The following is a 26,647-nucleotide window of genomic DNA, read 5'->3' on the forward strand; positions in this document are numbered from 1 at the left end:
GTATTGTCAGAGTGCATGAGAAATATGAAATACAAGCTTTGTAACAGCATATTAAGGGGATTGGGGATAAATTAGTTGAGCTGTAGGCCTAGTCAAAGGGTGGTAGCTACAACTGTTGTGCATTTTAGAAAGTAAGGATCATTTTCTTAACCTATTTCTTTCTTAATACCACCTACTCTACACCTTTACCATGTATTCTTTAATTAAAAAAAAATACTTATGAATAAAACCCTAAGCTTAATACTTTGGTGCCAGTAGGCTAAACGGATAGCCTAATTCCACAGAAAGTTAGCTTCCTTCTGGATCAATTTTGCTACAATAGGCTAAGCTACTACAAAATCAAAAATACAACAAACGCTACGAATTTTAGATTAGGTAAAAAAGGAAATTTAGCCTACCAGAATCCTAAACCAAGACTTTCTTTCAGACAACAGGTACATAGGTTTGTTCAAAATCGTGTGAGTAGAAAAAAGCGCGAAAAATTATGATAAGGGGTGGGTGACATTTCTTATGATTAATCGTCATTAATACGTGTTGTTGTAGAGAAAATAAGCTCGGCTTTCGCCCTCTGCGTCACCAAACAATAATTAAACTTAAAATCATAGAAACGAAAAGAACATACAAATCAAATAAATCAAATCATCTTCTCTTCTCACCACACTCTTGTGACTGAAAAAAAAAATGAAATGAAATTATAACCAGTTGAAAATCTTTGTTGAAGACACAAAAACTCCGAATGCCTCCAATATTTTTAACTCCTTATCTTTACTAACACGAGTGAAACCTAAAACGAGAAGAGTGGACGTCTTCAGGCCCAATGATTAAATTTTTCTGATCAGAATATTTCTCTCAGTTGTGAAGCGAGGGCATTCTGAGAGAATGTGATCTATTGTTTCATCAATATTTACACACCTATAAAAAGGGCAAGACTTGCTATCTGTAAGATGATATAGTGCTTGACGAGATCTGGTCATTGCATGACCAGTTCTCAGACGGAAAATAGAGTTTGCAATTTTCCTATTTGGGTGGATAAGGTCGGATTAATAATTAATTTATTAATACGTTCTGCGCAAGAAATATCCTGTATTTGGCAATTATTTTGAAAATTGGAAGCGTTGGAAAACGGTGGCGCAGTGGATTTAACCTTAGCTTGATAATACGGGACCCAGAGATCGAATCACGCTGCAGGAATGCACTGCAGGGACCTTAGTAGTCAATAAGCGTCGTTAATTCTTAAATAATTGTTAGGTAGCCTATATTCTTGACTTATTATAAAAATTTCAATTCCACCATTACATACAATAGACATAAATGCTTGTAATTAGCTTACTAGGACCATATTTAAAGTTTGCACTTTTTTATTTTATACAGGAATAATCCTGAATGAGGTGCTTTTTCTGCCTTGGAAAGTATAGCCTATTAGTTATGAGAATGACACTAGCCTATCAGGAATGTATTCAGAGTCTAAATTAGGCCTAGGCTTTGGGAAAGTGATTTCAACCTCCCCTCTCTTCTCATTCCTTATTTCTAAGGCATAAATAATTGCATGGAGGTCTAGCTTATATTTTCTTGAATTCTGACAAACTAAGCCATGATTTTTAAATTTTTATTGAGTCAGCTTTTCTTTGATTCTAGCCTAGGCATAGAAAAAACAATTCTAATGATTTAAATGGGATTTTAAGCCAAAATAAGATTTATTTTTGAATTCGAGGCAAGGTTTTCCAACTTCTTTAAAACCTTTTAGGTTATAGTGTAGGCTATGATAGAGAATTTGATATCCCTCTAGAAGACAATAACTGCAAAGGAGGAATCTTTGCAGATGATACTAATACTTGGACAGTCCAAAACACAGTAGAAAAAGCAGTCCAAGAAACATTGGATCAAATAGAGTTATGGTCCCTAGCAATAGATCTTGATTTTGGGTAAAATTCTAGTTAATTGACTTCTTGTTATCTCAGAAAGGGTTTAGATTAGGAAAATAAAACTTTCAGGGATGGGTCTACAGGCTAAAGTATGTCCCGTGAAGGTATTTTGAAGTACCTACCTCTACTCCTTCTCCCTCTAGAAGGCCCTGAAATTTGCCTACATGACAGGTCTATACCTATTGAAATTTTGACAAAACAACATTTTACCTTAATTTACAGTTACTAGTTGCTTTTTCTCTGCTTTTAGTTCTGAAAATGTAATTCCTGTTATTTGAGTTGAATTTTGAGCTATATCAATATTTTTTTTATAAAATTTAGGAAATGTATTTGCATATCTTTAAAACCTTATAAAATGGGATTGAGCAAAGTTATGAAGCTGAAAACAATTTTGTTGTACTTCAATTAAGCAGAAGATCTATTTTGCAAGGCCTCACTTTTATAACACACATATTTTTAAAGGTCATCAAAGGTCAGGGCCCTCTAGAGGGAGAAGGAGTGGAGGTAAGTACTTCAAAATACCTTCCTGGGACATACTTTAGCCTATAGACCAACCCCTGAAAGTTTAACTTTCCTAACCTAAACCCTTTCCAAGATAGCAAGAAGTCAATTAACTAGAATTTTATCTGATTTTGAACCATCCAAAGCTAAAGTTATGTTGTTCACATCCAGGAGGAATATTAGGCCTCCCCAACTTACTCTATTTGGAGAGGAACTGCTAGTAACCAATTGTCATAAAGTCCTTGGAATACACATTGATGATAAACTTCAATTTAGCCAACATATCAAATATCTAAAAGAATCCTGTGCAAAGCAACTGAACTTGATGAAGATGCTTTTGTGTGGGAAGCATGGTGTCAACATAGTTACAACAAGACAATTTTATACCAAATACATTAGACCTAAAATTGATTATGGGAGTTTGATTTACCACATTGCCTCAGAATCCACTCTCAGAAAACCTGATTCAATGCAGAATACAGCTCTAAGATTAGCATTTGGAGGTCATCAGAGTACCCCAATTCCTATTCTCCTGAGTGAGTCTGGTGTGGAGAAACTCAATACAAGAAGGGAAAAATGGCTTATAATGTACATGAACTATCTATGGAAAACAGATCTCAATCACCCAGTTAAGAAACTGATAATTAAACCTGGACTGACCCACACTAGAAATCACCTTAGGAAAAGGAAATGTCTGAATCCTTTTGAAAAATTTGAAGAACTGCTTACTCAGGAAGGTATAGAAGTACCTATTACCCAAATGCTACATTATGAAAAACCATCAAAAATTCCCCCTTGGGTTTGGGTTGAGATTGATTACATGGAAAAAACAGGAAACAACCCCCTTTTATTGAAATATTAATTCCTCTCAGTATTGAATAGCAAATATGAAGAATATCTGAAAATATATATAGATGGGTCAAAAATAAATGGTTTAGGAGTCAGCTGCTCAGTGGTGGTTCCAGAGTTCAATACAGAGATAACAAAGCTACTTAGCTTAGAATTAACTGTTTTTGAGGCAGAAATAAAAGCAATTGAAAGTGCACTAGAATGGGTATTTGAAAAAATTAGTGAAAGTGATCAAAACAAAAATAAGTTCCTCATAAGCAGTGACTCAAAATCAGCCCTTCAATCCCTCATGAATTTTCCAAATAAACCAAAGGATGAGGTCCATAAGTGTTTTAGCTCTATTCTGAAGATTGTTGAGAAAGGAGTAACAATACAATTTTTGTGGTGTCCAGCCCATGTGGGGGTGGTGGGTAATGAAAGAGCAGATAAATATGCCAAAAAGGCAGCACAAAAGTTATTCCATACACCTCCTACAGAACCATATAAACAGATTAGAGAGATGGTTAGAAGTATTTACCAAAAACATTTTGAGGAAATGAGGGATGATAGTTGTAATATAGCTCTTACCCGGAAACAGAAACCTGGTTTTGATATGAAAAATAACAGTAGATTAACTGCCTTTTTGCATCTCTCCAGCACTCTCTAGTCCCTATGGTTTGTCGCTTGACCTTAGCACAGCGACCAGATCTATCACCATGATCAACTACAGAGCATCAAAGTTCTTGCAACTGATTTGCTCCAAAGAGCGAATTAAGGTAATTAAAAAAAAAACGTGGTTGCTTAATGTTCCATTTTTGGTTGACCCATGTAGGCATTAAGCATAGGTTGTTTATCATAGGCAAAGCTGATACTCCTCAGTGTAATAATTGTAGTGAGATAGAAAGTATTTTCCATTATGTTGTTGATTGTAAAGAATATGAAAATTTAAGAAAAGAAATGAGAATGTTGTGTAAAGAGCAAAGTTTAGGAGAGCTTTCAGTGGGGCTTGCATTAGGAATTTTGATTGATGATGGATCTTTGAAGTATAGGATGATTGACTTGTGTATTAAGTTTATATGTGAAAGTGGTAGAGAAAAAGATTTTATCTGATGTTGATAATATTGTAAATGCTGTATTGGCAGTGATGTAATAGGGATTGATTTGTATGTGGATTCTGTCTGACTGAGTGTTTTACTAATGATCTAGGTATTTGATGAGTGATTAAAAAAAAAAACCTGTAATGGAAGATTGTTTGTTCTTTTTAGTTTGAAGCTGAGATGAAGTAATAATTGCTGTATTAAAAGTAGACTGAAGTATAGGATAATAGACTTGTTTATTAAGTTTATATGTGAAAGTGGTAGAGAAAAAGATTTTATCTGATGTTGATAATATTGCAAATGCTGCATCAACAGTGATGTAATAGGGATTGATTTGTATGTGGACTCTATCTGACTGAGTGTTTTACTAATGATCTATGTACTTGATGAGTAATGTTAAAAACAAAAAACAAAAAAACCTTGCTATAAAGGAAGATTGTTTGTTCTTTTTAGTTTGAAGCTGAGATTAAATAATAATTGCTGTATTGAAAGTAACTGCAGCTAATGGTGAAGTGCCAAGAAGAAAGAAAATTAGTCATATTGAAAGAAGTCTCAACTGGCATTGCTGTCAAGAGGAGACTCAAATCTGTCAGATCAGATCTGCTTATTTGAAGAATCATTTTGTGCAAACTGTTGTAAGGTAGCCTATATTCTTGACTGATTATAAAAATTTCAATTCCACCATTACATACTATACTTAAATGCTTGTAAAAGTATAGCCTATTATTTATGAGAGTGACACTATCCGGAATGTATTCAGAGTCTGAATTAGGCCTATGCTTTGGGAAAGTGATTTCAACCTCCCCTCTCTTCTCATTCCCTATTTCTAAGGCATAAATAATTGCATGGAGGTCTAGGTTATCTTTTCTTGAATTCTGACAAACTAAGCCATGATTTTTGAATTTTCATTTGAGTCAGCTTTTCTTTGATTCTAGCCTAGGCCTAGAAAAAACGATTCCAAAATAAGATTTATTTTTGAATTTGAGGCAAGGTTTTCCAACTTTTTTAAAACCTTGTAGGTTATAGTGTAGGCTATATGGATTTAGCAATATTATATGGCTCAAATGTTTTCTTTGAGCCTTTGGGGAGCTGTAAATTATTTAAAAATTCGGATTTCCATAACACAGAGTTTGTGCAGGTTTATCAAAGGCCAATGCCTTTATGAGGGAAAAGGCACAGAGTTGTTGACGTTGATGTTAACTCCCCTCTTGCTGTTCAGCCTAGAAGATGTTCCATTGCAAGTCAATTCTCATTTCTTAATAAATAGTAGGAGGAAATCTTCTTTCCTGAAACTGTTATTCAAATGTCCTTTAATCTCGCAATTCTTGTCAGAAACTGTAAGATAAGACTAACTGTCATACAGTTTTATTCTTTACTATTAAATCCTTCTAATAACATATATAAGCTTGGCTACGCTTTCTTGTGTCTGAAAAAAAATGGCACATTATCATCAAGTGTTCTATAGTTTCTGATGCACCATACTTAGGACATTCCTCACTCTGTCCCATAAATTTTGCTTTGTAACAACCAACTCCATTATGGTGTGATCAGAGTTGAAATAGTTTCTTTGCTTCATATCTAGTGAGTTCTTTATAAACCTTTTTTTCTATATTTCTCTGTTTTTTCATTGTAACAAAAAGATTCTCAGTCAAATCTCTATTCATTTTGAAACCCTGACGATCAGTCTCTTTAATCACTTTATCAAATATCATAACTTTGCAAGGAGTGTCCATGTTGTTTACAAGTGTTCCTGACTCAACTGTGGATTTAGCCTTCAAATCTGCTATTTCCAGAGATCCCAATGCGGGTGGGAATCCACTGAATAACTACTTTCTTCTTGTTTAATATGTCTTTACATATGTTGGCAGTTGCTTGGTGACCAGGTTTGATGATTTTTGACTTAACTGGGTGGTTATTTTTAAAGACCAAATCCTCTGTACATATCTACAAAATCTGATCTTTCTTCGTGTTTCCAGGTCTGCTAGACAACTTTCTGATAGAAGGAAAGTAGCAGGTGTTGTTTTTCCTGCTCCAAACGCAATTCTTATGGCTGAGTTTTGGATTACATCTAATCTTGCAATGGTAGAATGAAAAGCTGTGCGATAAATTGTTGAGCAATACTCCATTTTAGGCAATACATATTTGGTTTAATTCTGGATTAAAACATGGGGTTTACAGGTAAGTATATTGTCAACCACTACACCTAGTATTTTTGCTTTGTTAACATATTCAGCTGGGCAGGCACTTAGGTACAGATTTGGAAGGGTTCCAATTCTTTTCCTAGTGTTAAGAATTGTCTTCATCTTTGTTGCAGAAAACATTTGGAGTCAGCTTCTTTGGACCATCTTTCTAATTTTGCAATGACCTGGGTTATTAGGGTCTTTGTATGGTAGATATCATCTGCCATGACCCATGCAGTATTGTCATCTGCAAAAATAGCTCCTCCATCATCCTCCATGCTGATAGGAATATCATATGATCCTATGTTGTATATGTCAGGCCCCAATGCTGATCCTTGAGGGATTCCTTTTTCAAGAAACACTGTTATATTTGAAATTGTTCTTCCAACTTGCACTTTAACGTTTCTTCCTATTAAATAACCATTTGAAAATACTAACATTTGGCCTTTTATGTCTGCTGTTACTAGGCCTCCAGAAGCTTTTAATTATATTCATTAATTCCTGTTCAATTAATTATATATTGTATGGTTTGCCTTGTCCTTGTGTTCCAAGGTCACTTACTTTTGTGTCCATATTGGTCTTCTTCTGTATATCTGGATCACCCTACCGATCATAGAGCTCATGAATTTGGCAGCTGCATCACCTTTTTGATCATCAGTCACAAGAAGCTTATTATCAGATGCAATAGGTGGGTTGCTCTGGCCTGAAGTTGCTCTGTTATTCATCTTCTTCATAAACTCATATACTTTGGATGTTGGTTTTCAAAAGTCAAGTTTGCTTATAAAGTTATTTCATGATTTTTCTTGGCTTCAAGTACTTTTTTTTCAAAATATAGCATAAGCTCTGTTCTTTTCAATAAGGCTATGAAAATTTCTCACCAGATTATATATTCTCCTTTTTCCAATGAATTCCCTTTTGGCTTTTGAACAATCTTCGTTCTACCAGATACAACCTTGGCGAAGGCTGATTTCTCTATATGGTACAACAGTTTTGGCTATTTCTATCAATTTTTCTTAAAATATCTTCTTCTTTTTCAGCAGGCGGGGCTTTTTAGTTGAGACTATTCAGCCCTTTTCCTTTTGACTCACTCTGTGAGATGGACAGAGCTTTGGAGTTGGTTTGTCTTATTTATCTTGTATCTGCTCAGATTTCTTGCAGTAAATCTTTTGATACTAGGAGTTGAATAATAAGAGAATATATATTGAGTTCTGTGCTCTCTGTGCAGGTATGGTCAGCAAGACTCTTGGCTGTTAGTGAAATTTTGTGGTTTTTGAACATTTTACATTGCAGGGTATACTGTGCAGACGTCAGTATATTACATTCAAATAGGCGATGATCAATTGTTTTATTTTTAAGATAACATGACCTGCAAAGGGGGGAAGAGGGAACTTCGCCACTTGAATTAGGGAGCTGATATGAAAATGCCAAAAAATTTAACCTATTTGAACCTGACCAAATTCTATGATAAATCTTGGAAAGGTGCTTACTGGGGAAAGGTGATAGGGTTGGATTCTTATTATTTATCAATACCTCTGGTAGTCTCCAGCGGTAAATATCTCTAATGGGGATTGGTCTCCCACTTGGCTGGTCAATATTTAAAGCATTTTTTGCAAATCAATTGTTGTTGTCTCTCCAGTCTGGGGATTAACTCTGGTTGGAATCTCAACATGTATTGCCAAGCATATTGGGCTATTTATTAAGCAGTTTTCTAAACTTTTTCCAGAACTATTTACATTTCTGCACTTGCACCAAGATTTACTATGTGCATTCATATCACCCAATATTATCATGTCCTCTGCAACTGGTATCATTTTAATAATTTCATCTATCCTTTCTCCTGACAGTCCATTATTTCCAGATGGGTTATATACAAATATAACATCCATTTCCTTTTCATTTTTTAAAAACAGTTTAGTTCCAACTACTTCCACTTCATTATCAATTGATTGCTGGCTTGCTAAGTCCAATTCCCTATAATGAATATGACTTCGTATTCCAATCATAACTCGATTTTTTCTTCCTGTTATTCTATCATTTTTCATGATGTTGAAACCTTTGCAGGGGATCATGACATTTGGTTTTAGCCAAGTTTCTTGAATACAAAAAATATCAATGTCTTTTCTGTCACAATATTGAAGCAGTAATTCCCTTTTCTCTCTTGTGATTGAACATGCATTCCAGGATAATATTGTGAGCTGCATTAAGGACAAGTTCTGTTTTCCAAGGTGCTACTTGTTTCACAAACCAATTTTACATCATTGCGCTCAAGTTTTCAAAACTTCATTTGCTCAACCAATTCACACAGTTTATCTACTTTTTCATTCAATGGCAAGTTTTCAGTACTCAGCATTCCTGGGGCTATAAGTATTCCAATCAGTAACTTCTTTGCCGTCATTTGTTGCAACTCTGCTGCAGTGCTACTGATTATTCTTTTCTCAGGATTCAGGTTATTCTGGACTGCATGAGCATAACTTCTAAATGTTGTCCTTGCTCTCTTAAATCCCAAGCCATACTTTTCTGCCACTTCTAGCACTTGTTTATTTTCCCTTCTTACTGGGTATACTGATGAAGTGCATGAATAGTTTTGTTTACAATTGGCGCACTGGTACCTGCTTGTATGCTCATCTACACTCTCCTGTTTCAGAGGGCAATCACAGCTTTGGTGATTTTGGGCACATCTGAGGCAGATCTCCTTTGATTTACAGTCTTTCTGAAAATGTCCATATTTCTAGCATTTGTAGCACTGCATCATCTTGCTATGGTAGGGTAAAGTATCTCTGTTTCTACTGCAGCACCACACACTTGCTGGGGTAATAATTGATTCAAAAACCACCAATAATGACAGGCTGTCTTCAAGCTTTTTTAGATTCCGGTTATACCTCTGCATCCTAATCACTTCTTTTACAGCCACAGAGGATTGGATTCTTTCCTCAATTTGTACAATTGATAAATAAAAAGGGATTCCTTTCGTCACACCTATTGATTCATGTTCTTTCCTTAAAACTGTTACTTCTATGTTATTCACAATTTTGATTTCCAATGCTGATGTCATCCCGCTCTCATCTTTTAAATGCAAGTAAATAGTGTTCCCTTCATGATTTATTTCAAACTCAAACCTGCCACTAATTTTTTCCTTTGAACACATGCAAAGCTTGTATTCATTTCAGAACTTGGCATTTATATCAACTGCTTTGATTATGACACTTCCATGTATCATTTCCTTTTTAGGTATTTCCAATACTAGGATCTGGATATTTGAAATATTTCTCCTATCTTTTGCAAGTGACAGGTCTCTGGCCTTCTGGTTTGGTCTTTGGCAAACAAATTGTCTCTTTAGTGCTCCCCTTTCAATCTGAACACTTTCATGACTAATTGGCGAGTTCACTCTCCTTTTCAAGTTATTCTCTTCTCCTCTTGAGCATAGTCAATCAATCATTTTATTAATACTAAAACACTATTACAAACGTAAGTAGTCCTTCCACCACTCTTAGACTTACCATAGCCATATCATCAGATTCAAAGTTTGTATCAGGTAGAGAATAGTTAATACCATCTTCTTCCACTTCAAGTCCATTATATATGTTACTCACTGTGCCTGGTTCAGCACCGGTGCTCGATTACTGTACACTTGTTGTCCATATAGTGGGATAATTTGGCCTGATCCAAGTCCATCATTTGTGTTATTCACTGTGTACATATACTGCTGTGATGGGTTGGATGTTGGGGTATATACTTGTCCATAAAAATTTGGTACAACTGCTGGAAAGATGACTTTTTGCATACCACTTTACACATTCCACTCCATTTGCATCATCTGTGGTCCGGAGGCCCCATTTACAGGTGCCTGCATGGGACTATGCACTACTGAATACTGTCCAACACTAGTAGGAGCTACTGTACTCCCACCTGGGGGCCAATTTGACTATTCATGATACCACTAGTTTCCAGTCCACAAAATCATTTATTCCAGAATTTTCTTGAACATACTTCATGCACCTCAAACAAGTTTTTAGTTAAAAAAAAATCTTTTTCACAAGAAGCATGTGCTATGAATTCAAAATTTTCCATTTGAAAGGGATAGAGGCTGATACTTTAATAGATCTTTCAGGGTATAGTTCAGATTTCAAAGACATTCTTGAAAGTTTCATTCACCTAATCTAACTACTTTCTAAGATAGCAAAGATCTGCTCATCTAGAATAGCAAAGGCCTTCTACTGTAATTCAAGACTCATCTAGAGTTCTACCATAATTCAAGTAGTATGGGGTAAGACACCCAGTACTCAGAGAGTTCCAAACCTCTGACAACTATTTTTAGTCAGTCAATCTTTTCCTAAAATAGACTCTTTATCTTATGATGTATATAGTAATAGAAGGTCTTGATACACTTTAGTAACCCTTTTTTAGTAGTAAGATTGGACTTCGAAGGTTTTACATCTTTGTGCAAAGGTTACTGTTTTTAGTTCATCTTTGTTCTATGATCAAGGCTCTATGATATAACTAACTGATGTTAGCAAAAACTGGAAAAAGATCCTTAAAATTGCCTGACGGAAAATGAATACTACAGGTCCTTTTGCATCGTTTGAAATTGTGAAGTTCTGATGAGGTAGAAATGGGGTAGATGGGCGTGTTTCTCAATTGACAGACAAATGTGTCTTCACAATTCCTTTGTAAATCATTGCTTTATATCTATATAGGCCTACAGGGTAGTCAAGTATCAAAAATACTTCATCTGCATAGGAAGTTGGGAAATTAAGTTTGACAGAAGGTTCAGGCAATGTAAACTCTACAGTTACAACCCACTGGATAGTGGCTACCTCCAGATTCATGACTGTCCTGTACCAGCCATTATCTTGAAAATATAAAGTTATCTTGAAAGTGGACAAAATGAAAAAAAAAAACATAAAGAAGAGAGAAACAAGGATAATACAAGCCAGTGAAAAACGTAGATTACAATGCAAATATTTTGTTAAGACCTCTGCTTGACTGTCCTCATTGCACAATATTAAAAAAAGGAAAAAATACTTGCAAAAATCAAAACATAATTTAAAAGTTACCCTTTCCCCATTCATATTTTTCATTTTTTTTCACCATTCTTCATATTTTAATTTTTGTGTTTCTTTTAAGTTTTTTTTTATGTTTATCTTTGGATTTTTTTTTATGATCAGAGGATTATGTTAGATGTGTTTTAGTGGGCATATCTTTCATAAAGCCATGCTAACCACTAAAAAGGAGACCATTCTTTGTCATATATTATGTTATTGGGTCAGTGACTAACCCTTTGATAAACTTAGCCACTACTAAGGTAAGACTAAAGTGTCCCACGAAAAATTTTGTTCCATACATCCTAAAAAATTGTTCAAAAACCATCTTTGTCCCCTCCCCTTGAGTATATCCTTTCAAATCATTTTTTTTATTTTCTAAAAAAACATGGATTGCTGTTGTTTCACTGCAGGTATAAATTCTGATCAAAAATATAGCCCTTATTTCACAGGTTTGGTAAAAAATCATTGAAGTGGCTTATTTCAAATTAATTCTGATTAAATTTAACGTGATTTTTGGAGAGGGCCTTGAACAACATGAAACATGTGCATTTGCTTTTATGAAAATTTTTCTTAAAAAGATGCCAAACCAAAGGTCTGAAAACTGTATTAATATTTTTCTGTTTAAATCCCTGCTGTTTTTAAATTATTTTAGAAGCCACCCATAGGTCTAGTGCTATCACAAATGATTTTCCTCAAATTAACAAGTGCAAACCAATAACAAATAAAATTTTATTTTTTTATTATTGTAAGATTAGAATGTCACAAAGCTAAGTATTCAATATGCTTGTTTGTTTATCTTAAAGAAAACCAAACCCTGCTGGAGCTTTGCTTATGTCTGACTTGCAATGAGTGTGCCTAATTAAAATATACTATTTTTTTATAAAACATACATCATTTTTTTTAATTGTTATTTCTCTCTGGGAATATCTATTTTTTAGTATCCATACAGTATTTTGTCATCATTGATTTTAAAAGTATTTAGACTAGACAAAAAAAATGAGTTACTGATCTTGCTCAGCTGGTTCGCCAGTGTAGAGTGAAGAAAAGAGAACAACACTGACTATCCCTCTACTTTGGGTTCCACCAAACCAGAGCAGTGCCCATCCTTCTCTAATGTCTTCTTTGCTACTTCTGATAAGGTTTGTTTCTGTTATTCCCGCAATAACTACTTTCCATCTTTTGATTCTTTATCATACTAGACAAAAAGGACAAAAATATACCTGCACAAGGAGGGAGACAAGGTCCCTATCGATCAGTTAAAAGCTTGCAAGCAGGATTAGATTTAAATAGTTTTTCAGGCCATGCTGACTTTCCATACAAAACAAATATGTATTTTTGTGTGTTATTGTGGATAGCATATGGCTTTTAAAGTCATTACTTTTCAAGAAGGCCCATTTTCCCCGTTTATCAACTTTTTTGGCAATAAACTTTTTTTCATCATCTGAAATTGTGCTGGGTTCTCATCATGGAGTTGTCCTTTTTATTGCACTTATTAATGATTGAAACATATTGTGGCTACTCAAAATTTTGAGAATCTCACCTATTTGATGAAAACAAACAGGACAAATGAATAAAGTAAAATATACTTGTACACCCGTTAAATGCAGGAAAGAAATGAAGAAAGCTTCAATTATGAATCTGTTTTCTTTAACAGACAGGAGGGACAAGTTTCCAAGCTTTGACAAATTCAATATCACTTTTGGGGCCAGGAATCCGAAGGTGTTTAAAAACTTGCAAACGAAAGTCAAAACTTTTTCATACTGTAGATAACCTATGCATACATGAGCATAGGTAGCACTACTGTTGTGTCTCCAGTGGACTTAGTCGAGCTCTATAAGATACATTACCCAGATTTAGCCAATAATAATCAAAGAGGATTTAATGCAGGTTGTAGTTAGGACGGAATCGGCTAGGCGTGGCGCCTCATTGAAGTTCTTTTGTGGGGCCCTCTATGTTTTAAATTATAAAGCAAAATTCAGACTCAGTATAAAAGGTGTCCTTTAGCAGCATCATCAGGTGCTAAAATGTACATTTCCAATTGAAACTATGAATCTGTGTCCATCACAGTTGGAAATTTTTGTAGGGCCCTTCCTTCGTTTTAAATTTTAAAACAAAATTCAGATTCAGTATAAAAAGTATCCTTTAGCAGCTTCATCGGGGTCTAAAAAGTACGTGTGGTTATATAAATGGTGTTCAAAATCACATTCAAGGGTCTGTGTTGGATGTACCGCTAAATTAATTTTTCTATAATCACTTTTGTTGCCTATTTTGTTACCCTTTGCTAGTAAATCACTTTTGTTGCCTACTTTTCAAGGGAGAAAATGAAGGACTCCAAATACATACAACGTTGAAGGGTCCAAAGACTTGTAATTAACACTTGCTTAGTTGACGGCAAAAACGGGTTTTTAGTTTCTTACTGGTTTTGCACCACAGTTTGTTGGTATTGAAGATTGCTATGGTGTTAATCCTCTAACGTAAAATTTCTTTCTTCTTCACCTTCATTTTTGACTTGTTCTAAGTCTCACAGTCGCTTGTCTTCCAACAACACAATTCTTTGTTCTTCATTGTCATTCTTGACAATTTCTGATACTCGCTTTTACATTACTGTTAACTCTGTAATTCTTTGTTCTTCAATTTAATTTTTGACAGGTTCTGATTCCAGCTATTGCTTGTTATTCTCGCTTCCGCTTATTTTCTAACTGCAAATTTCTTTGTTCTTAATATCATATATCTTCTAACAATATATTTCTCAGTTATTTATTTTCATTTTTGACTCGTTCTGATCCTCATTATCGCAAATCTTGTAACCGTATATTTTTTAGTTCTTCAATTTCATTTTTATGGCACTTGGTATTAACCAAGTGACATATAGAAATTGCAAATTCTGTCGGTCTGTCTGTTGGTCTGTTGGTCCCATTTTTGCTACTTTAGGCACTTCCAGATAAGCTAGGACGATGAAATTTGGCAGGCGTATCAGAGACCGGACCAGATTAAATTAGAAATGGTCGTTTTTCCGATTTGACCGTCTGGGGGAGGGGAAATGGGGGGCCTGTTAATTTGGAAAAAAAGAAGTATTTTTAACTTACGAACGGTTGATCAGATCTTAATGAAATTCGATGTTTGGAAGGATATCGTGTCTCAGAGCTGTTATTTTAAAACCGGATCGTATCCGGTGACATTTGGGGTTGGGGTTGGGAGGGGGAAACCTAAAATCTAGGAAAACACTTAGAGTGAAGGGATCGGGGTGAAACTTGGTGGGAAAAATAAGCACAAGTCGAAGATACATGATTGACATAACCGGAAGGGATTCGCTCTCTTTGGGGTAGTTGGGGGGAGGGGTATTCTGAAAAATGAGAAAAAGTGAGGTATTTTTAACTTACGAACGGGTGATCGTAAGAAGTCGAATCAACTAGAATTCTACCAAATTTTGTTTTGTCAAATTTTCAATAGGCTTAGAACTGTCATGTAAGCAAATCTCCCTCTCTAGAGGGAGAAGGAGCAGAGGTGGGTACTTTAAAATACCTTCCCCAGATATACATTAGCCTGTAGACCCATCCCTGAAAGTTTCATTTTCCTTACCTAACCCCTTTCTGAACTAGCAAGAAGTCACTCAACTAGAATCTTACCAGTGTTTTGTACAAGAAAAGTAAAAGATGACTCACTTAGGGTTCCCCAATGATAATAGCCTACCGAGTATCTCGAGCTACCTATAATAGCAAGACTTGTTAAGGAAATAATTGTATCAATAACAAAGTGTTGATTATTGACTTACATGAATAAAAATAATGACTATACAAGAATTTAACTAAAAGGTGGTAAAATAGGCTATATGACAGATCTTATTGGTCTAAATATTCAAGACCTATAAATACAACTGCTTTCTAATCTCAATTCTTTGTGTTTCTGATTCTTAGCAGCAGCTTGGCAATGGAAAATCTCAGTTCTATTGGCCTACTAGATATGGTCTAGATAGGTCTGGAGACATTTAAATTTTATTTTCTCTACAGTTAGATTTAGTGTATCAGAGGATATGCATTATGTTACAAATCTAGTGATCCCCCAATTTGCATGATCACTAGATTTTCAAAGGTCAAAGAAAATTCGATCCTTGAATCTAGTGAAGACCTTTGATCTTGATTGCCATCATAAGAAAGTCATGGACCCAACTTATTGTTAGGCATAGGCCCAAAAGTACCAAATATATAAATAGGTACCAAAGAGTATAATAAATGCTATATAATCCCTGTGTCTGACCTAGGCCATCCAAAATCAGGGTTTTGTTGTAGATTGCTAGTGACCCTTAAAAATTTGAACTAAATATAGCCGACAAAAAGTTAGTAGACATGCTTACCACTAACACCAACTTCCCCTGAGACCGTTTCCCAGGCCTTTAACGCAAGGTGTTTTTTGCAGTGATCACTCATATTCTTTGAAAATAATATGGGCTGGCACCTAACAGCCATAATTAGTTTTTCAGTCACCTCCATTATTTTTTTTTTTTTTTTAAATCAGAACAAGGTATGCGACTTGTCGCAAAAAGTTGAAATTATTGAACGCATGCGATTTGTCGTAGGAGCTGAAATTATGAACGCATTTTTCATTGCAGCAAAACGCATGGTTTTGCTTCGTATGTCGCATGATTTTTGTCATTATCATCAACATCGCACGATTTTGCGCGATATCGCAGCAGTGTGAACTAAGGGTTAGTTCACACTGCTGCGATTTCGCGCAAAATCGTGCGATGTTGATGATAATGACAAAAATCATGCGACATACGAACATGCGACTAAGAGTGTGTTCCAGCTGAGACAAAAAGTGTTACTAAAAGTAACTTTTTCCGTTTCAGCTGACGCTATTTAGCAGCTGGAACGACAGAAAAGTTACTTCAAAGTAACTTTTTTAGTAACTTTTACTAAAGATAATTAACGAGCATCTTTAGTTAAGTAACTTGACATCATTATCATCACTAGAATAATATATAAAACTTTTATGATGGCTAAGACACAAAAGTTTGAAGACTATGAGCCTTTATGCAGGGAAGAGAATGGAACTGCAATTTTTCAAATAACCAGTGATGGTAAACAATCTTATTTTGACCTTAAAATGATTTTTAATAAAAAATTCATTGGTAAAGTTCAAGCATTAATGTGATCTGATGGGCATATAGAGAAGCTTGGTTGAATAGTGTATTGGGAGTGAAGTCTTCAGGTCTTGCTTTAGGAAGCTTTTAATTAAATTCCTGTAATCCTTGCACAGTTGCTAGTCTATCCAAAGTCAGTGGTAATTTTTTTGTAGAGATGGCGTAGCCTGGAGTGAGTAATAGGCCTAATTGTCCAGAAAAAATGTATATTTATTTATTTATTTATTATTACAATAGCGGTAAGCATTAATGCTTGTCGCAAAAACACAAAAACACAAAATGATAATACTAATCTAAAGTAAATTGGCAACGACAAATTAAACACCAAAAACTTATAAATAAAACGACACTACACAACAAAAGCGTCTAAATAAAAAGGCGTATTTACTAATGCACTCTTAAAATTTCGAGCACTCTCTGCCTCGACAACCTCCAAAGGCAAACCATTCCATGGTCCGGCAACTCTACTAACAAAAGATAATGGACCAATTTTTTTCAGTGGTTTTGGGGGATATAATTTATAATCATGCTGACGAGTAGAGTGATAATGGCTAAATTTAAAAAATAAATTTGGATCAACATCATCCACTCGCTTAATTATACCAAACACATTTACAAGGTCATTGCAACGTCTACGAAACTTCAACGACGGGAGTTGAAGCCTAAAAAGTCTCTGCGGATAAGAAAGGCCCTGAAGGTATGGGACCAATCTAGTGGCCCTTCTCTGAACCTTTTCAATCCTATGCTCATCCGTTAGACTTAATGGAAACCAAACAGAAGTATTATACTCAAGAAGAGGGCGGACCATTGATTTGTATCGTAGTAAGAAATTACGAAGGTTGAATCTACTAAAGCTTCTCCTTATAGACGATAAACGATAATTCGCATTCTTTACAATTTCCGAAACATGCTTATCAAATTTCAATTGGGTATCAAAGTAAACACCAAGGTCACGCACTATTTCGTTAGAAGGGATTTGTATGCCAGACAGCTGGTAAGTATGCACAGGTGGGAGTTTACGAGCATAGTGTAGAACAACACACTTAGAAGGGTTTATGAACATGGAATTAGATTCGCACCAATAAGTTAGAGAGTCAAAATCCTCCTGCAAAAGTTGCACATCGTTTTAATCTCGTACTGGTAGATAAAGTTTTACATCATCCGCGAACATCTTGACAGTAGAATGCTGAACAGAGGAAGGAAGATCATTAATAAATAAACAAAATAAAATCGGACCCAGGCAGCTACCCTGGGGGACTCCGCTTAACAAATCAATTGAGGATGACATAGCTTCACCAACAACAACCTGCTGAGTTCGTCCATTTAGATAATCAGGAATAAATGCAATTGTTTTTTTACCCAATTTATAAGCTGCACATTTTTTAAGAAGGGTGGGTATTGAGACTTTGTTGAATGCCTTCGAGAAGTCGATGTAAATGCAGTCAAAGGGTATAGCTAAATCGGTAAAACGTTGAAAATCCAAAGTAACCTCAAGAAGCTGAGTATTACAAGACCTATTTTTTCGGAAACCATGCTGAGCAGGATTCTAAAGATGATTTCCGTCAAAATACTTTTGAATGCTTGAAACAATCAACTTTTCCATCACTCGGCAAAAAATAGACGTGATTGAAATTGGCCGATAGTTTTTAAAATCTGACCTGGAGCCACTTTTGTGAAGCGGCTTTACCAAGGCCTTCTTCTACCCTGACGGACAGAGTCCATGCGCCAAAGATAAGTTAAATATATAGGTAAGTGGTTCTGCAATTTCATGAGCAATTTGTCTTATCATTATGTCCGGGAAACCGTCTATATCTGGCGCTTTAGACGTATCCAATTTTATAAGAACAGTATAAACTTCAGTCAATGAGAAACTTGAATCATCAAATGGAACAAGAATGTCCGGCGACGCAATCGACTCTACTTGAGATGCAAAATTAGCTTCATTTGAATGAATTGGCTGTGTTTTAAGAAAAACTGAAGATAAAATTTGGTTAAAAATAAGAGCCTTCTCAGAATCACTATCAATCTTTTGGTGTGTATCCTGATGTGTGAACGTGGATGAAGGTGGTGCAAGGTTAGGCTTATTCCTGTTTACATATTTCCAAAATATTTTAGGTGATGCGGTGCTTGAGTGAATAATACGCGACTCAAGCTCTTCATGATTAGCCCTAAGAAGCCGAGTGACCTTGTTTCTCGCTAGTGAATACGCATGCCATTCACCTGAATCCTCTTGCAACTGAGTATCCAAATGCCCTTGTCTGACTGTTTTACTATGTCGTGACTCAATATAAGACCGCCAAAGACTATTTTTTTCACGTATTGCTTGGAGTATGTGTCTTGGAAGTTTAGGATTATTTCTGCGACCGGAAAAATTCCTCACCAAAGGAACAAATTTATCCCTACATTCCCTCAACACCTATTTTACAAAATCAAACGCGGTGTCCGGAGAAACATGATTATTTTTTAGTTCATACATGATATTAATAGACGAAATAAATTGTCGCATTGATTCATAATTGGCTTTAGCATAATCATGCCGATAAAACTCAAAACCTCTCTGTTGAGCATCAATATTCATGTAAATATCTAACACTACATAATCACTTTACCTAAACGCGGACGGAAATCTACACTCAAAATATCATCGATTGACTTGGTAATAACCAGATCTAAAATCGATGGAATAGCATAATTCCTGGCTCGAGTTGGCCTAACAATATGTTGGTATAAGTACAGATCATCCAATTTATCTAAAAATTGCTGCTCACACGATGAAGTGGACAAACTCGTACTATGCGCACTCCAATCAATCAAAGGTAAATTGAAATCACCTAGAATAAGGAACTTTGAACTACGACCAACAAGACGAGAAATACACGCTAAAATATTGGCATATTAACTGGACTCGAAAAATCCACAGTAGGACTACGATAAAAAGCTGCAATGCACATGTAAGTACTATAATAAGGCAATTTAACATCAACCAAAAGACACTCCGACACTGAGTCTACTAACGAATCAACAACCACAGAAAACTTGATAGAACAATAAATATAAATACAAATCCCTCTTTTAGCTGAATTATTAGATACTAAATTGTATTGTGGTAGCGGCTGAAAAAAAATAGACGGGTCACTGAAATGTTTTGGTAAAACTTCGGTAACAACAACTAAATGCGGTTTACGTTGCTTTATTAGCTCACTTGTCTTGCTCGTCAAAAGTTATGAACCAGAGAAAATTTGCCTTGTTTTGGAAAATAGGGAGAAACATCCCCTAAAAGTCATACGATCTTAACAAAAATCACACCATCGCATTTAGCGTATCAGAGAACCCTACTGTAGAAGTTTTAAGCTCTTATTTACAAAAATGCGGACCTTCGTATTTTTTTGCAAGAAGACCGATCACGGGTGCGTGATTATTTGGAATAGTACAGACCTTCACAGGGGTGATCGGATCGACCAAGTGGTCCTACAGTGTCACGAGAGGGCTTATTCCAACGGAAATTAAAAGTTCTAGTGCCATTTTTAAGTGACTAAAAAAATTGGAGGGTAACTAGAACCCCTCCCGCGTTCATATTTTCCCAGAGTCAACGGATCAAAATTTTGAAATAGCCATTTTGTTTAGCACAGTCGAAAATATATTAACTATGTCTTTGGGGCTGACTTACTCTCCCACAGTCCCCAGGGGGGCTGCAAGTTACAAACTTTGACCAGTTTAAATACAGTAATGATTATTTGGAAGTGTACAGACCTTCTCAGGATGATTTTTTGGTTGGGGAGGGTTGAGGGGAGGGGCTATGTGGGATGACCTTCCCTTGGAGGAATTTTTTATGGGAAAAGAGAAATTCCATGAAGGGGGCGCAGGATTCTCTAGCATTATTTTTCAAAAAAAAAAAGACAATGAAAAATAAATATTAAAAAGTTTTTTCAACTGAAAGTAAGGACCAGCATTAAAACTTAAGACGAACAGAGATTATTACGCATATGAGGGCCCATCTCTTTTTAATAGCTCGCTCTTTACGCTAAAGTATTTTTAGTAATTTCAACTATTTATTCTACAGCCTTTGTGATTCAGGGGTCAATCTTGAAGAATTGGGACAAAATTAAAGCTTTAATGTAAAGAGTGAGGTATTAATGAGGGGACAAACCCCCTCGTACACATAATAAAATATGTGAATATAGAAGTTCGTTACGTAAGTTAATTTGTCAGTTATTTATATTTTTTACTAATAAAACGTTCGTTAAAAATTAAAATTCTAGTTGCCTTTTAAAGTAATCGAAAAATTGGAGGGCAACTAGGCCTCTTCTCCCATCCTTTTTCTCAAAAATTGTCTGATCAAAACTAAGAGTCAGCAAAAAAAAAATAAATACACAGATTTCGTTTTAATTATTCATTTGCGGAGAGCCAAAATAAAAACATGCATTAATTCAAAGACGTTAAGAAACTAAATAAAAAAACAAATGTATTCAACTGAAAGCAAGGAGTGACATTAAAACTTAAAACGAACAGAAATTGCTCCGTGTATGAAAGGGGCTGTTCCTCCCTCAACGTCCTGCTCTTTACGCTAAAGTTATTTACCGTTTAATAAATTAGAATTGAGAGAAAGAGTAAAACTTTAGCGTAAAGAGCGGGATGTTGAGGGAGGAACAGCCCCTTTCATACACGGAGTAATTTCTGTTCGTTTTAAGTTTTTATGTCGCTCCTTACTTTCAGTTAAAAAAACTTGTTTTTTATTTATTTATTACTATTCAGAACCAAAACAGTGAAACAAAGTCAGAGAGCAAAAAAGCGGGCAGCAATCTATGCTAATCTATGGCTACAATTTTGTAATATATATATATATATATATATATATATATATATATATATATATATATATATATATATATATATATATATATGTATATGTATATATATATATATATATATATATATATATATATATATATATATACGTATATATATATATATATATGTATATATATGAAAAAATATATATGGAATATATGGAAATTATATGGAAAAATATATGGAAATTTTTGGACACAGGCCTTTAGGTGATCTCTTACCTATGATTCTAGAAAAAGAAAAAACATAACTAGTGACTTGTACTTCTGCCACTCAGTCAGTGTGTATTTTCTCAAGAGTTAGGTTATTTTTTATGGCACTTGGTATTTACCAAGTGACATAAAGCGATCGTAATTTCTGTCCTTGTGTCTGTCTCTCCGTCATTGTTTTGCTAGTTCGGGCGATTCCAGATAAGCTAGGACGATGAAATTTGGCAGGCGTAGCAGGGACCAGACCAGATTAAATTAGAAATAGTCTCTTCCCCGATTCGATCATCTAAGGGGGGAGGGGAGCGAACTATAGCTGAAAATAATTTTATTTGCTGATGAAACAAAAATTGTTCTTGTTAAGTTTGGCTTGCTGGTCTAGGGGTATTGTTCTCGCTTAGGGTGCGAGAGGTCTCAGGCTCGAGTCGTGGAACACCCTAATTTTTACATGTTGAAGATCTGAAACGAGATACACGATCAATATAGCGATCCCTTAAAGTTGGCAATTTTATCAGGGACCGGACCAGATTAAATTAGAAATAATCGCTTCCCCAAATCCACCATCTGGGGGGGGGGTTAATGGAAGGACAGTTAATTCAAAAAAAATAGAGTGATTAATTTAAACTCTTTTTACATACATAAATTGTATTTCAAGGAGAGTAGTATAGTAACGAACGGGTTATAGGGTATTAATGAAATTTGATATTTAGAAGGAAATTGTGTCTCGAAGCTCTTATTTTAAATCCCGACCAGATTCGGTGACATTGGGGGGGGGGAGTTGGAGGGGGAAACCGGGAATCTTAGAAAACGCTTTGAGTGGACAGAACAGGATTAAACTTGGCGGGAAGAATAAATGCAAGTTCTAGATACGTTATTGACACAGTCGGACCGGATTTGATCTCTTTGGGGGAGTTGGGGGGATTTCTAGTGTTTTGGCGAGTTCGAAGATAATCACAAGTTCTAGTTGCGTGATTGACATAACCGGACCGGATCTGCTATCTTTAGGGGAGTTGGGGGGTCCAGTGCTTTGGCGAGTTTGGTGCCTCTGGAAGTGCTAGGACGATGAAAATTGGTAGGTGTATCAGGGACCCGCACTAATTGGTGTGATAACAGTCGTATTCCCAGATTGGACCATCTAGGGGGCTGAAGGTTCTTAGCTTTTCTGGCCTCGTCACAAGTACCATATGGACTCTTGGTTCTTTTGATATCTTGCTTTTTCTGCTTACTGCACAAAATAGTCCTGTATCTTTATTTGTCCTTTCGCAATGTGGGATTACAATTGACAGCATAATCGAATCCCGTCAGGAGGGTTTCCTATGTTTTCATAATGACTTTAATTCTGGTTATCATGGATACCGTATGCATTACGCTTTCGAAAAACCGAAACAACGGGTACCTGTTTCCTATAATAAGAAGGAATGTCAATTCAAACTTATCGGTTATATAATAAACACTATAAAATCTCGACACAAGAAACAGGTCAAGAAACCGATTCTAGTAGTAGTAGCAGTCAAGAGCTTACGTTAGATATATACGACGCGTCACTACAAACTGGTTCCAGTGGAAGCCGCTATCACTACTGCTAACAAGTCACTACAGCACTAAGACGCCTGAGACCACCTAAGCTGCGCATGCTCTTCCTCTTTCTCCCAATCTATTCAAAGTGTCCCTCTATACACCCTCCCAAGGAGTTCCAATTTCTTTTCTTACAACCTTTTCCCACCCTATTCGGGGATAAATTTCTTTTTATTTGACGGTAGATGGATGGCAGAAAAGGATGATTTTGGCAATGTGTCATAATTCGTCCACAAAACCTGTCCTAGCCATCTCAACCTTTAACTCCAAGCTTTCTCGACCTTATAGCTGTAAAAATCGGTATTGAACTAGTGAACGCCACTGGCTCCAAAAAAGCCTTATCATTTTAATCCCAATTAAATGCTCTTGTTTTCATAAAATAAGACACTAGCAACTGAGGCATGTTTTTGTGTTTCAATGACAATTGCTGAAAATAAAAAAAAAAAACTTACGAAAATAATAAATTAGTTAAAGCTACGGATTTATTATTATACGATTTTAAAAACAAAGATGAGATAATGTCATATAATCCATCTGCTCGAATGTCTACAACTACAGTTATAGGAGAGTTCAATTAATGAATTTTGGTGTGGTTGTACAACTTAAAACTAGTTAGATCGCTGCAGTTATTTTTACCTGCAACTTGAGCGAGCAATGACCCTCATAGCCTCCTTATAACAGCATACAATATTTTGCAAGCCTTTCACCCTTGAAAAACAAAATCCATCTAAGAGATAGTCAGATTTAAGCTCAGATTTCTCCTCCCCTCTCCCAAAGCTTTGGCCCTCTCCCCCGCCTACTTACTGAAAGCTGATGACAGTGAGGAAATGAAGTTGGCTAGCTCAATTTCAAAGCTGGACTAATCTTTGTTTGTGCTATATATAGCTCAGTTGTAGTTTAAAGAAAATTGGTTGGTCAAACATCAGAATCTTTATAGATGGTATTAGATATGGCGGCTAAATTCAAAGAATTAAATCGTGAGCACTAATTAATAGAAACTCAGTATGTAGTTGTAAGATGTAAATATACTGTATTTTATGGAGAGTCAATAATTAGAGTAACTAGTAGTGTATCCAAGGGTAAGTTCAGGATATTTTTTTTTTTTGGGGGGGGGGGTAGGGGTACAAAAACCTTTACTAGACGCATATGCATTTTGCTACTTTTTACGGATCGGACAAAATTTCAGAGGGGAGGGGGTTGGGCTCAACCTTGATAACCTCCTGTATAAGGCCTTTGGAGTGTCCTTGATTGGAGGGGGGCTCACTTATAGGTTTCTTTATTTTCACGTCAATTAGTTGACCTGAAAAGTTGACCCATTATGTGTCTTTGAAATGCTCCCATATCGGGAATCTACTCATCATTGTCCTGTGCTTGGGGTATTTAGACTTGGGTTATTATTTGCAAAATGCTCCCAAGTTGGGAATCTGCTCAACATTGTCCGCCACTTGGGGTATCTAGAAAATGGGGAAGAATCGACTTCATTTAATTGCCCTTGTTAAATCCCTTTTTTAAATTTTATTTACTTTTACTAGCAAAGCCTGATGTAACGATTACCATGGACGATTCAGATTTACCTGAACTGATGTCAGGACGACTTAACTCCCAAAAAGCCTTCCAGGGAAACATGGGACTTGTTATGAAGCTCCAAGAATTTCAGAAGAAGACCGAGGAAACTTTAAAGGCTAAATTGTGATTTTCTTTTTCTTTTTTTGCTTTGTATTTCAATTGGGACCTGTTTATGTCTTTTTGTTAATCTACCAGTTCAGTTAGTATATAAAAAAAGTTACATGGCTGCTCCCTCTTCAACGCCCTGCTCTTTACGCTAAAGTTTTCACTGTTTTAAAAAGTAGAGTTGCGAGAAAGAGTCAAACTCTAGCGCAAAGAGCATTTGTTGAAGAGGGAGCAGCCCCTTTCATGTACGGGTAATTTCTGTTCGTCTTAAGTTTTAATGTAGCTCCTTACTTTCAGTTAAAAAAAAACTTTTTTTTATTTTATATTAAAAAAGAATTAAATTTTATTACAGACATACTTTTTGGCAACGGCTACCCAATTTCTCTCATAAATACTGTTATTGCTCAAAGATTAAAGATGCAATCTTATAAAGCCTTAAATCCCACACCAGTAGACCATTCGAATAAACCCACAAACACGATTTACCTACCTTATATTCCGAAAATTACTTCAAACCGGAAAAAAGTATGTTTAAAAAAACAATTTACGAGTTGTATTCAAAAGTAATTTAATTACAATGAATCTTCTCAATTCTGGTAAGGATAAAACCCCAGTTACTCGTCTAAGAGGGGTGTATCAAATACCACGTAGTTGTGGAAATTATTACATTGATTGAACCCACCAAAGTTTAGGAATATATATATATATATATATATATATATATATATATATATATATATATATATATATATATATATATATATATATATATATATATATGTATATATATATATATATATATATATATAATATATATATATATATATATATATATATATATATAATATACATATATATATATATATATATATATATATATATATATATATATATATATATATATATATATATATATAATATATATATATATATGATGCGTAGAGGGTTGACACAACCCCCGAGGTAGTCGTATAAATTTCATAGGGGGCTCATTTAATTTAAAATTGGAAGTTATACTGCCTTTTTAACAGTTGAACTGATTTGAGAACAACCAGCAACCCACCCTACACGCTCACCATTTCTCATAACACCTCCAAATCAAAATTTGGAGATAGCAATTTCGTTCATCGTAGTTGAAGGGTCCGGAGAATATGTATGTGAGGAAGATATCCCCCCCCCCTAAAGCTCTCTGGGCTAGGGCTTTAAATTATGCCCTGGTGGCAGATAAGATTCTTATAGAAAGAGTGGTCGTATATGCTTTGGAGGGGATTCATTGGATTAATAATCAGAAGTTCTAGTGTCCCTTTTAGAAGCCAAGTGATCAGAGTGCAGCAGCCCCCACCCCACACACACACACACACATATATGTATATACGTCGTGTTTTCCCAATACGAGTCAAATATAAATATTGAGATATTCCTTTTATTCATAAAAGTTGCAAAGCCTTTGAGGCTACTTAAAAACCACCAGATCCCGAGGGCAAGAGTTATAAGACAAATACAGAAGAGAGAATAATGAAGACTTTTTTTCAAAGACAGTGAACGAACAAAACTTATTTGAATATTTTGGCCCAGTATCTAAGGGCTGTCTTCAGCAAAGAAAATTATAAATAATAAAACACTTATAATAAAAGTTC

The 26,647-nt window shown here is 35.4% G+C and overlaps 1 protein-coding gene and 1 long non-coding RNA gene across 3 annotated transcripts in view; one reads left to right on the forward strand and one right to left on the reverse strand.

Moving 5' to 3' along the window:
- The window catches only part of LOC136026155 (phospholipase DDHD2-like), a 43,849-nt gene extending 43,205 nt beyond the window's left edge, over positions 1–644 (reverse strand). The window contains exon 1 of one of the 2 annotated variants that reach the window (XM_065702459.1): positions 399–644. The gene's annotated coding sequence lies outside the window, so the exon portion shown is untranslated. Of the gene's footprint in view, positions 1–244; positions 364–398 lie in introns of those variants that run through there. The other variant, XM_065702460.1, reaches the window with a different exon arrangement.
- A 467-nt stretch (positions 645–1,111) lies between these two features.
- Positions 1,112–25,694, forward strand: LOC136026157 (uncharacterized). Its single transcript, XR_010617220.1, has 3 exons — positions 1,112–1,248; positions 4,802–4,988; positions 24,872–25,694. It is a non-coding gene; the product is annotated as an uncharacterized LOC136026157 (long non-coding RNA).
- Positions 25,695–26,647: the final 953 nt, after the last annotated feature.

This window comes from Artemia franciscana, chromosome 4 (genome assembly GCF_032884065.1).
Source record: "Artemia franciscana chromosome 4, ASM3288406v1, whole genome shotgun sequence".
In the NCBI taxonomy this organism is placed as follows: Eukaryota; Metazoa; Arthropoda; class Branchiopoda; order Anostraca; family Artemiidae; genus Artemia; species Artemia franciscana.